The sequence below is a fragment of the Miniopterus natalensis genome, chromosome 3 (genome assembly GCF_054644295.1).
Source record: "Miniopterus natalensis isolate mMinNat1 chromosome 3, mMinNat1.hap1, whole genome shotgun sequence".
Taxonomy (NCBI): domain Eukaryota; kingdom Metazoa; phylum Chordata; class Mammalia; order Chiroptera; family Miniopteridae; genus Miniopterus; species Miniopterus natalensis.
The window spans coordinates 101,463,719-101,475,738 of NC_142083.1; the positions used below are offsets into that span (position 1 = coordinate 101,463,719).

Below are 12,020 nucleotides of genomic sequence, written 5' to 3' on the forward strand. Positions count from 1 at the left end.
CAGTGGAGGATTTTCTTCCTGGCCTTGCTTGATTCTGTCTTGTTATCATTTCAGTATAAATGCTTTTCTTTCTCCAATTAGGTCACGTGTAGGAAATGGGATTAGGTGGTCATAGAGGAGTGTGAAGGAAATTCTGCCACAGCCTCTCTCTAGGGACACCTTGCCTTCTAAGTGTCTGGCATTTTTAAGAGAAGTTGTTGATTTTTAGATGTTGGAGGGGAAAAGTGTTTCTTCAGTTTTTAGGGCAGTGGAAGCTCCCATTTCCCGTCTTTTCCTCCCTGGAGCTTCCTCAAGCTTATTTAAGCACTGTCAGCTTCAGGCCTGGCTTTGCTGGCTGGAAAGAACAGGGTATGTCTGCAGAGAAATCTTGTGGAATTGCCTCAGGGTACCTCCTTAGGGAATAAATGCTATTTTAATGGTAATGTTAAGAAGACAATCTTTATTTTTTGATTCTTAGGAATTGTGCTCTCATGTAAATGTGGTGGTCTTTGCTACAACGATCAGTTCTATAAAGTATTTTCAGTTTATAAAATTTCTTCGACCCCTCTCCTCTTCAGGTGAAAATGGGACGTGTTTGTACACATGCCTTCTCATTACTGGGGTGGTGGGGACGGGTGCTAGAGGGTTGGGTGTGAGCACCGGTGGGTGGCATGGAGCTGTGATTTCTTTTCTTTTTCCTCACTGCCTTTGATCAGGTTTTTATTCACAATTAGCAGTTTCCCTGGCCAGGTGGCTCATTTGGTTGGAACGTTGTCTCATACACCAAAAGGTTGCGGGTTGATTCCCGGTCAGGGCACATACCCAGGTTGCGGGTTCGATACCAGGTCAGGGAGCCTACAGGAGGCGGCCGATGGATGTTTCTCTCTCTCTCTTTCTCTCTCCTCCCTCCTCTCTTTCTCTCTTTAAAATCAATAAACATATCCTCGAGTGTGGATTAAAAGTATTAGCTGCCCAAAGTGATTTGACCGTTACGGAATGAACAGCTGCAGGCCTAAGCCACGAGCTGCTTTTCTCCCGTGGTGGGCTCTTTTCTGCGGCTTCTCAGCTGCTGGTTCCCCGGGGGCTGCAGCCTGTTCTCCCGCCGAGGGTGCTCTGCTTCCTGACCCCCGGACCTCTGCCCTTCGCTCCCGCTACAGCGTCTCGCCTGGAGCCCCTGCTCATCTGATTTGGCTTCTAGCCCTGCAGGGGCTTCATGCACCGGGGGCCTGTGGCTCTCGGCCTGGGGGAGACTGGCGCCCGGCGCGTGGCCTTTGCCTGGGCCGCTTCAACACGATGCTCAGGCTCCTCGGTGGACTCTCCTCAGGACTCCGTGATGAGTGTCCTGCATGGTGCTCGGAGGGCTGCTCGGATCTCTGAGCTTTTCAAGGCTCCACTCAGGTCTGCACTGAGCATCGAGTGATGGGGGGGTTGTGGTTACCCCTGAGGGAGGCAGCTCTATACCATACAGACCATGTAACTCGCAGGAAGCACTTTCAGTCCAGATGTGCACGCGGCCCGCACGCCCTCCAGGAGCAAGTTTCAAATGTTCAGTTTGCTTACATCCTGCAGAGCAATTCCAGCGATGCCCTGAAGGCTTTGATGATACCTCTGTCCTCGTTATTGGGGATGCAAAGTCCCCCGCACCGGATATGACGACAGTTTCTCATGTAGCCCCTGCCAGCTCTCATTCGCTGAGAGGCACAGGCCTTTTGATATCATTCCAGGCCTTTAGTTTCTTAAGAAGCAAAACAGCCTCCTTGGTCTTCTTGTACCTTCAGCTTTAGCTTCAACCACCAAAGGAGGTGCAGGAGCTTCTTCGATACGGTGACCTTCAGACGTGACCAGCGCTGGTGAGGCTGAGGCGGCCAGGGCAGAGCCAATGGCATGTCGCCGTGGTGTTGTGTTCACCCTGTGGTGCCTACAGCACCCAGCTTTGGTTGCTGCGAACATGTGGTGACCTCACGACACATATTTCCAAAAGTACCCTGGCCGGACTGATGAGTCCCCCACCTCGAGCTCTGGGAGTTGAGCCACAGTGCTCCAGCACCCAAGTCTTAGCTTGATGACCCTCCAGATCACTGACAGCACAGGGCCATCTGTTGTTTTTCTGCAGGTGGGACTGAGCAAAGTCCACAATGTCTGGTCGAAGGGGAGCCTTGAACAGCAGGCAAGGGAACATTTTTGCCAGATGACTCCCTCTTTGGGAGTACACTGGTGTCTGTGGAGGAGTGTGCGCCGTGGCTGGGATAGGACAGGGCCATGAGCCCCTCAGCCCCGGGCTCCCGCAGGAGGAGCAGCAGTGTGGTTTCTGACTGAGGCCCTGGGGGGGGAGGGGGGAAGAAGCCCTGGGCTGGTAGGAGTGTGGGCCACACTCACAGGGATAACAGTTGGGCTCCATTTAGAAACCGGAGTTCTTACTTCCCCGACAAAGCTGGCTTCTCTTCTGTACCAGCCTTTGCACATGTCACGTGTCGAGTCCCTGCCTGAGTGTGGTGACGGCTGGGGAGGAGGGGCGGTTGTCTTGGGCTCCCGCCACAAACCTGGCTGAACAGCTACCTGGGGGATGTGTTTATAATCCGGATTCGGAAATTTCATTCAGAGCTGCCAAACCAAGAGGTGGTCGCTGTGGTTGCACATTGGATTGACCTGGGGAGCTTTGAAAAGTCCCAGTACCCTGGCCCTACATCAAGCCAATGAAATCCGGAGGTGTGGGTGGGACCCGAGCAGCAGGTGACTGTAACGAGCAGCCAGGGTCCAGAGCCACTGCAGAGGTGGGTCATCAGCCCTTTCCCTAAACGGGACCAGTCCGCCTTCTGAACACCACTTACAGCACCGGCGAGGCAGGCTCACCCCCTTCCTCACTGCAGCAAACTGCTTACTGGGCACATTTGAGATGCACCAACCACAGGGCCCGCAGGGATCATGAGAGTCAAATTCAGTCACAGCAGCCTTGGCGCAGGTGGTTGGGCGTCATCCTGTGTACTGAGAGGTGGCTGGTTCTGTTCCTGGGCAGGGCACGTGCCTGGGTTGCAGGCTCCATCCATGTTTTGTTCTCACATTGATGTGTTTTTTCCCTTCTCTCTCCCTCTCCCTTCCTCTCTCTGGAAAAAAAAAATCAATAAAAAAATCACAGCAGCCTTGGGTATGCATATCCCTCCTCCACATAAAAAAATCTCTTTTAAAAAAGTTAATAAGAGCCCGACCAGGCCTGGCTCAGCAGTTGAGCATCGACCTAGGATCCAGGAGATCAGGGTTCGATTCCCGGTCAGGGCATATGCCCAGGTTGTGGGCTGCAGCTGATCAATGACTCTCTCATCATTGATGTTTCTATCTCTCTCTCTCCCTCTCCTTTCCTCTCTCTGAAATCAATAAAGATATATTTAAAAAAAAAAAAAGTTAATAAGAGTGTCTTAAAATGTATTTTTTTTGTAATATAGTCACATAGTTGAAAAAATACAAGAAAGTGTATAGTTTTAAAAAATCTCTTCTTCACTTCTGTGCCCCATCCCCCCACTTTCCACTCTCGCTTTGGGTGCTTTCCAGAAGTTTTTCCTCCAGCTCCCACTGCTTCCATGCCCTCCACTTGTTTCTTCTCCTAGTGTTCAGTCACTGGCTCCGGCGTGGGGCAGGCGTGGGGCGGGCGTGGGGCGGACTTGGGGCGGGCGTGGGGTAGGCGTGGGGTAGGCGTGGGGCAGGCGTGGGGTAACGGCTGCTATTTGTTCTTTTCGGGCATCCTCTCTGACTGGCACAGCTCCTTCCGGGCCAGACTTCACATATTTGAATTCCCCCCTCCTGCCCCTCACCCTGCATCTTGGAGATCTTTCTATTTCTGGCCCAGTTATAATTTGCTAAGCCAGCCCTGTAGGGACGGACTGGAGGCTGTTTCCAGCCCGGGCCTCGGCGCAGGCCGTCGGGACCCTGCGTGGAGTGCAGTCCCATGCGAGGCGGCGTGCCTGTGGGGTTCCTGCGAGTGCTGGTTCTCAGTGAAAGGGCGTTTGCTGGAGCCTGGTGGCCCTGAGGAGTTTCGAGAGGGCGTCATACTCCCACAGCTCCTGCAGGCAGCTCTGCCTCGGTGGCTGTGGCAGGTGCACAGTTACATTTGCTTCTTTGCACGTGTGACCCTGAGGCCATCAGGTGGGGTGGCTGGCAGGTCCACGCCTGATGGTCTTAGAGGAGGCTCTGCTGCTGCAGCTCTGCAGGGGCTGCTGTTGGGCCGCCTGCGTGCATACCTGAAGTTCAGTAAAAACGCTGACCCTGGCCTGGCCGGCGGGGCTCAGCAGTTGAGTGTCCACCTATAAACCGGGAGGTCGCAGTTTGACTCCCGGTCAGGCGCATGTCCAGGTTGCGGGCTCAGTCCCCAGTAGGGAGCGTGCTGGAGGCAGCCGATCAGTGACGACTCTCTCATCATTGATGTTTCTCTCTCTCTCCCTCTCCCTTCCTCTCTCTGAAATCAATAAAAACATATTTTAAAAAAATGCTGATCCTGGACTCCCTTGGAATTTTTGGGGTGGAGCCTTACCAGTTTTAATAAGCTCCCAGCTGATGCTGTTGGAAGTGCACTGGACCTTGAGAACCTCTGTGGTGGGATTTGCTGTGGAGGGTGCCCCGAGAGGAAGCCCTCCCATGGGACCAGCACAGTGACACCCTGGCCCGTCCAGGTCAGGATCTGCACCTGTCGTCCACACCAAGAGCTCTGTGCTTCAAGTGAAGCGTTGGTGGAAAGTCGATCGGTCCCTGAGGCAGCATTTCCGACTCTCCCCTCAGATACTTGAGATACAAACAGGAGGAGGAACACAGCGGAGAACCCTGGGAACAGTGTGGGCACCGCAGTGGAACTGCCAGTCCCTGGGAGGCAGGTGGGGCGGAATGGGGCCCACTCGCTGCCAGCACCACTTTCAAAACAGACCAACTGGAAACAATAGAAAGACCTTTTGTCCCTCCCCCACTGCCCTGTTTCTAGACTTCAGAGACCCAGGTTCGTACCACGTTAAAAATCAACTTCTGCTTAAGAGTCAGTGTTTGGAGTGACCAGAGGCTTCCTCGCGGCCCTGGCCCTCCGCATGCCTTCCAGGAGGAAGGTGAGGGCGCAGGGGCTCGTGCGCTGGCCAGTGTCGGGAGCTGTGTGCTGCAGGGTGAGGGGCCCGGGAGCCCCAGGGGACTGGCGCGAGTGCCTGCTGCCACCAGGGAGCCGGCAGGAGGAGAGAGGAGCCCCTCCGGACACGTAGCATCCTGCCCTCCAGGGGGCTGAGGGGCTGAGCGTCACCAGGCGGAGGAGAGTGAGGGCACTGGTAAGGTGCGCGCCCGATCTTTCGGCAAGGACAGGGCCTGGGAATATTCGGGCGAGTGTCATGGTACTAAGGAGCGGAGCTTCATCCGCAGAGCTTTGAGGGAGGGTCACAGTCTGCATATTCAGTTCTCAGTCAAGCTGTTATTAATGTGTGAAGGCAACAGGAAAACAGTTTTGGATATAAAAAGGCTCTGGAAACCTACCACCAATGAGAGAGTATTTGAAGATGCCCTGTTCTGCCTGAGAGAACATCCACTATCAGGAATTTAAGAATGGAGACGTTATGGCGAAGAGGAACGGGGACAGGCATGGCACGTAATTAAATGTAACATTGAGTTCAGGTAATTTCTGGAAGACTCCTGTTAGCACGGTGGCAGAAGGTCCGTCCGTCGTAACGAGCGTCCCACTCTGGCAGGAGGTGATAGTGGGGGAGGCTGTGCGCGTGTGGGGCCGGTCCTCCTGGGAAACCTCTGTGCCTTCCCCTCAGTTTTGCTGTGGGCTTTGAACTGTTCTAAAAATAAAGTTTGGGCAACCTCCAGGATAAAAATAAAGTCTTAATAATAAAGTAAAATAGATAGCAGATGTAAAAAATATTTGTGAATAAAAGGTAATATTCATTACCTTTCACCTGCACATAAGGGTAAATGAAAATACCCTTATAAAATAATTTTATAAAAATAACCTTAATCTGTTTGAGTCTAAAATCCCAGCTTATGTTAATGGAGACTGGAAAGTAGAGAGTAGGGGATTGAGGGTAAGGAAAATTTACTTAATTTATTGTCTTTTATGTGAAAGACCTAATTATAAAATGTCATTGACTTTATGATTTAAATGAAACAAAAACAGAAGTTAGTAACAAAGGTTGTAAAACTCAAGGACTTAAAAAACAAAACACTTTCCTTAATAACCCTGGGACATATTCAGCCTGGTGCTGGGTGTTCTGGCCAGTTCGAAGCACTGTAATAAGGCAAGAAAAGTAAATAAAAGGCATACCGGTTAGAAAGGAAGAAGTAAAACTGCCCTTATGTGCAGATGACATGATTGTCTATACAGAAAATTCCAAGGAACCTAAAAAACCCCTCCTAAGACTAATAAATGAGTTAGGCAAGGCTGCAGGAGACAAGGGTGGACACAAATCACCTGCATTTCTATTTTCCTGCAATGAATAGTGGAGATGCCGGTTCTCTCAAAGTCGATACAGAGATCTGACGCAATTCCTGTCAGAATCCCAACACAAACATTTTGTAATTTATAGAAAAAGGTAAAGGAGCGAGACTAGCTAAAACAGTGTGAAAAAGACTAAAGTGGGGGAAATCAGTCTTACAGAGCCACAGTTATCCAGACTGTGTGGTTTTATTGGTGGAGGGACACAGAGGTGAGTGGAACAGAGCAGAGACTCACATGAGGATCCCAGTGGATTCCTGACAGGGGCACAGAAGCAGTTCCGTGGAGGAAATGAATTTATAACCAGTGGTGCTGGGGCAATTGTACATCTGCAGGCAAAAAAAATAAACCCTGGCCTAAGCCTCACACCTAATACAAAGATTAACTCCAAATTGAGCGTGGATTTTAATGTGAAACGTAAGACTGTAAAACTTTTAGAAGAAGACACAGGAGAAAATCTTTAGAATCTCGGGCCAGGCAAAGAGTTCTTAGACTCGACACAAAAGCATGAACTGTAAAACTGATGAACCGGACCACGTCCCAGCAGAAGACTATTGCTCTGTGAAGGGCCCTGTTAAGACAATGAAAAGATAAACCACAGGCTGGGACCAAATATTTGTAACCCACTTCTCTGCAAAGGACTCTTATCTGGAATATTTAAAGAACCCTCAAATCTCAACTAAACAAACAACCCAGTTAGAAAGTGGGCAAAAGATATAGACACATTTCACTCAAGAGGAGATACAGGTGGCACGTAAGAACATAAGAAGATACTCAGAGTCACACAGCGCACAACCCACAACGAGATATTACTGCACACGCATCGGAACGGCTAAAATAAAAAATAATGGCAGCATCAATCCTAGTGAGGTTGTGAGGTTGTAGAGCACCTGGATCCCTCTTACATACTTTTGGGGGGAATATGCAGTGGGACAGCCATCCTGGAAAATAGCTTGGCAGTTTCTTTTAAAATTAAACATCTGCCTGGCCGGTGTGGCTCAGCGGTTGAGCGTCGACCTAGGATCCAGGAGATCGGGGTTCCATTCCCGGTCAGGGCACATGCCCGGGTTGCGGGCTCGATCCCCAGTCGGGGGCGTGCAGGAGGCAGCCGATCAATGACCCTCTCATCGCTGATGTTTCTCTCCCTTTCCCTCTCCCTTCCTCTCTCTGAAATAAAAATATATATATATTACCCCCCCCCGCCCCGTTAACGTCCAGCTATGATGCTGTTATCAGACAGGAACCGGCCGGAGCAGGTGTGCCTCAGGCCGGCCTGTGGTGTGTGGGTTCTTGACTTCGTGCAGGGAAGATTTCACAGCACGAGTCCAGGTGACTTTGAGAGTACGTTTATTAAAGCTGGGGACAGTGAAATGAAGGGAGGGCTTAGGGTGGAAGAAACAGCAGGAGACAGCCTAGGCGGGGCTGCTTCGGCTCCCTGAGAAACAGAAGTCACAGTCAAAGAAGTGAGTCAAGCTGGGCTGCTGTTACCTCACTGGGAAGTCAGAGAAGAGGGGGACTTGGAGACGGGTTCAGGGGTGTGCCTTGGATGAGCTGCCACTGCCCGCTGCTCCCCTGGTTGGGAGCCTCCTGGGGACCCTTAGAGTTTAGGGAGCAGAGATGCAAGGCGTGGGTCTGCTCTACAGGCTGTGAGTCCTTTGTCTAAGGTTTTTTCTCTTTCTTTGGCCACCTGGAATGGTAGGGGACGTCTCAGGGGATGGTCTTAACAGAATATTCATTCGTTTTCCAGGCGTGCCCTTCAGTCACCAAAATGTGTGTATAGAGGCGTCAGGGGTTATTTTTTGGTTAGTTTCATTTTCAAAGAACGTCATTGAAGAGGGACCTGGGACTGAGGCTGTTTTGTCCCGGGACAGCCTGGAATGTGTAAACCATTTGCTCCCGGGTGTCCTTAGTTGGGGACGATAAAATCTTGTGATTCATTAGCTGGCCATAAATTGCTCAAATCCTTTGGCTTTGTGTAATTATTTACCTCACTTTCCCTTATTGTATTTGTCAAAGAATCTCCCTAGCTTCTTACTATTCTGCCACAATGTGACCCAGGAATTGTGCTCTTGGGTATTTATCCCCAAGAAATGACAACTAAGGTTCACATGAAAATCTCTGCCAATGTTCGCAGCAGCTTTATTCACAATAGACAAAAGCTGGAGACAGCCCAGGTGTCCTTCAGTAGGTAAGTGGCTAAACAATTGTGTTATGTCCACACCACAGAATATTAGTCAATAGTAAGAGAAGGAACAATCAGTGCGAGTGACAACCTGGCTGAGTCACCAGAGAATTATGCCACGTGAACAAAGCCCGTCTCCAAAGGTTATACTGTATGGTTTGATGACAATTATATAACATCTGTGAAATGTCAAAATTATGGAAATGGAGAGCATATGAGTGATTGCGGGAGCGAGGAGAGGGTGGGGCACAGAGCAGTGGGCGCGACTGACTACAGAGGCCACGTGAAGGAGCCTTGGGAGATGTCACGTATCTTCACTGTGTCAAAGTCAGTGTCCTGGCTGGGATATTGTGCTCGAGTTTTGCAAGATGTTACCTTTGAGAGAAACTGGGTGAAGGACACATGGGATTTCTATTATTTTTTATAACTGCATGGAAATCTGCAGTGATCTAAAAATGAAAAGTTTAATAAAAAGACAAAAATATTTATTTTAGGCTATTTACTATAGTTGCTGATAAATTATAGATCACAACTTATGAGATGGTGTCTAGTCAATATCCCAAATTCACAGCCTTAAATATTTAAAAAAATATTAACCAACCAAGAAAGACTGTAAATTAAATCAGCATTCCACTCAAGAGGCAAAGGGCAAAAAACTTTGCCAGAGAAACCTAAGGAAAGCAGGAGTAAGAATGTAGAATTGAAATACAGCAGTAGAACGTGTAATCTTTTGTATTCTGGTGCAATACAGCATTAGAATATATAAAAAGCATTGTGCTGAGCCCTGCCGGTGTGCGCAGTGGTTAGAGCGTCAGCCTGCACACGTAAGGGTCTTGGGTTTGATTCCCGGTCAAGGGCAGGTACCTGGGTTGCAGGTCAGGGTGTGGACGGGAGGTAACCAGCCGCTGTGTCTCTCTCATCGATGTTTCTCTTTCTCTCTCTCCTCCCCTCCCTACTTCCCTTTCACGATCTCTGAAAATCAATGGAAAAAAATATCCCTGGGTGAGGGTTGAAAAAAGCATTGTGTTGATAACTCCAGGAGCGAGTCCTAGAGAATCGGACAAAGTGAAACAAACAAAAAGCCAATAAAATAGATCTACTTTTAACTGGGCACATATAAAGTTAATATATAATAAATATTTGTAAAATGAATACATAATGCGTTTATAAAGTGAATATATAATACAACTTATAATATTTATAAAATGTCTATATAACGCAAATTCGGACTGAGAAAGGGCATAGACACAGAGATGGAAACAGGAATCAGATAACAAGACTGATACTGCAGAGGTGCTCAGCACAGGTCGCTTCCCTCCCCCGGCCCGGCAGGTTAACTGACCTCTCTGTGCCTCAGTCTCCTGTGCTGTAAAGTGGGGATTGTGATGCAAGGACTGGTGGATTCAGTGAAATTACATGTGTAAAGAGCTAGGCCCATTGCTGGGAACTCTGCAGAATCCAGATGGTAGCTGTTGTTAATTTTTAGGATTAAATTTGAAAATGTGAGAAAAGCCCAGATTGTGTACCATAAAAGAGTCAGGGGTCGGGAAAGGCTTTTCTTAGGGGCCAGAGAGTAGCTGTTTTGGGTTTTGGGCATTCTGTAGTGAGTCGGCTCTGCCCTGGGGCATGGAAGCAGCCACAGGAGTGGGGTGACTGTGCGCCCATGAAGCTGCTTATCAAACAGGAGGCAGGCTGCAGGCTGTGGTTTACTGGGCCTGGTCTGGACCAGGAGCAAAGAAGGAAATGACCAGAGTTTTCAAACCCAGCAGCAGAACTTCCAGGACAAGCCATCCTTTTGATTTTCTTAAATTATTATTTTTTAAATACATATTTGTTATTTTATTTTTTCCATCGCCATTTATCTCCCCTATACCCTCCTCTACCTCCCCCCACCCCTCCTCCCTGCAGTCGCCACACTGTTGTCCGGGTCCATAGTTCTTTCTCTCCTTTTTCTTTTTTGCTCAGTCCCTCCCCCAGCCCCTCTCCCCCCACCGAGGCTGTCAGCCTGCCCTCTACCAGTCTGTCTCTATTTGTTAGTTCAGTTTGTTCATCAGATTCCACATATGACTGAGATCATATGTGCTTGTCTTTCTCTGACAGCCTTATTTCACTTAGCAAACGCCCTCCAGGTCCCTCCATGCTGTCCCAAGGGTACAGTGTCCTTCCTTTTCATGGCCAAGTAGTATTCCACGGCGTAAATGTACCGCAGCTGTTTTGTTCACTCATCTACTGATGGACACTTGGGCTGCTTCCAAATCCTGGAGCCTTTTGATTTTTTAAAAAATTCTCTAAACCCTGGAAAAAGAAGAAAACGGTCTCAGGTCTTTCCTCTGACCTAGCATCATGCAGACGCAAATCCCCGACACATACAACCACAAACATAGTCATGGTCTAAGCTCACTTACAGAGAAAAGAGCCCCAAGTCAGGCCTTGACAGATTGAATCTGCTGGATATTAAAAGAACAACTCGTCATGATCAAGGAAGGTTCATGCCAGAAAGACATGTGGCCTATTATTAGGAAGTCTATTAATAAACCTCATCAATATGTTAGAGGAAAAATAGGATCATCATCACAGATGCCAACAAAGCGTTTATTAAAACTTTGATATTCATTCTCGGTGAAAACTCTTAGAGAAGGAACTAAGAATAAAAATATACTTTCTCCGCATAAGAAAGACTGTCTATGGCCAGCCAGTAGCCAAAAATATGCTTCATTTTGTGAGGCCTGAGGCGTTGAAGCCAAGAACGAATAGAAGATAGCTGCTGGTAACACTGTTACTTGTGGTTCGGAGGGTCCCCTCAGTGCAACAGGAGAGGAGACAGATACAGGTAGTAATTACGTTTTGGAAAAAAGAATGCCGAGGCGTCATTGTCCGCAGGCTGTGTTGTTCCTTGTTTAGAGACTCTAAAGGAATCAACTGAAAATCGGTTAGTACTTGTACTAATAAGAGTTAGGTAAGGGGGCTGGTTACAGATCATACTGACCCAGATCGGTAACTTCCTTGGAGAGCAGCCCAAGGAGCTGGAGGACGTCATGGACCATGGAGATGCCGTAGGTGCCCAGCTGCCCCCCGCCAGCGGCCCTTCCCCCTCGGCGCTCCGCAGAGGGCATAGCGGGCCCTGTGCGCAGGAGGAAATGTGGGGGCCGGCGTGGGAACCCCGGGTGGGCAGCGCCGCCTCTGCCGGGTCCGCAGGAAGGTCCCGCTGGGCGCGGGTCTCAGGTGCCCACGGGCGCTCGAGGTCGGGGCTGGAGAGCGTGGCCAGCACCTGCATTCACACCCCGTTTTGTCATCTTTTCTGATTCTGTGTTCTTTAACCAGTTCCTGGGCCTCTGAGCCCCGTTGCTTATCCACATCATGAGGTTAAGTGAGCCTCGCCCCCGGGCATCGCAGCGCTAACTACTTTTT

At 49.4% G+C, this 12,020-nt stretch overlaps 1 protein-coding gene and 1 pseudogene across 2 annotated transcripts in view; one reads left to right on the plus strand and one right to left on the minus strand.

The window, feature by feature from the left end:
- Positions 1 to 12,020, plus strand: part of PRKCB (protein kinase C beta) — a 273,228-nt gene that overhangs the window by 79,265 nt on the left and 181,943 nt on the right. The gene's annotated exons all lie outside the window — the stretch shown is intronic.
- LOC148093603 (large ribosomal subunit protein uL4 pseudogene) lies at positions 992 to 11,725 on the minus strand (annotated as a pseudogene).